This window comes from Coenobita brevimanus, chromosome 78 (genome assembly GCF_032717465.1).
Source record: "Coenobita brevimanus isolate Jiangsu-jjx chromosome 78, ASM3271746v2, whole genome shotgun sequence".
In the NCBI taxonomy this organism is placed as follows: domain Eukaryota; kingdom Metazoa; phylum Arthropoda; class Malacostraca; order Decapoda; family Coenobitidae; genus Coenobita; species Coenobita brevimanus.
Genome location: NC_137031.1, coordinates 41,657,751 through 41,658,389, shown reverse-complemented (window position 1 = coordinate 41,658,389; position 639 = coordinate 41,657,751).

The window sequence follows — 639 nt, the reverse complement described above, 5'->3', positions numbered from 1 at the left end:
GCCGAAGAAGGGCGAAGGACCGAATCTGAGTCAGCCACTTCACCACGATGACGTCTTTTTAGGATTTATTCGTTTTACCATCAGATGACTTTATTCAGTAATGGGGAGGCGTTTCTGGACTGGGGGAGTTAGATCTGACCCTCTTTAACTCTTTCTTTATTTCCCTAAGTTTAAGTAAAATAAAGGAATCCACGCTTGAAAGTATGGAACATTTTGGATTAAGCAGCCAGTCTAATGTTCTTATAACAGTCTGATATTAATGGACACTTAAAATTTTTGAGAGAAGCCACTTAAGAAACTATCTATGTATCTATAGCCCGACGCCCTAATCCCGCAAAGGGTGGCCGCAGACAAAACGCCTCCAAGTCACTCTGTCACCCACCATTTGACTCCCCTCCCCCTAACTCACCCCCCCCTCCCTCATATACCTCTCAACTCCATCCCTCCACCTCATCCTCGGTCTACCTCTCCCTCTCCCTCCCTCCACCTCACCTACATACACTCTCTTAGAAACGCGCGTTGCTTTTCATGTAATGCCCCCAGTGGCTTAGACATGTCATCTACGCCAGAAAGTGAACTCCTGTAGCCTGGAATCGGGTCCTAAAATCATGCAGAGAGTAATATGATATCGAGAGGTCT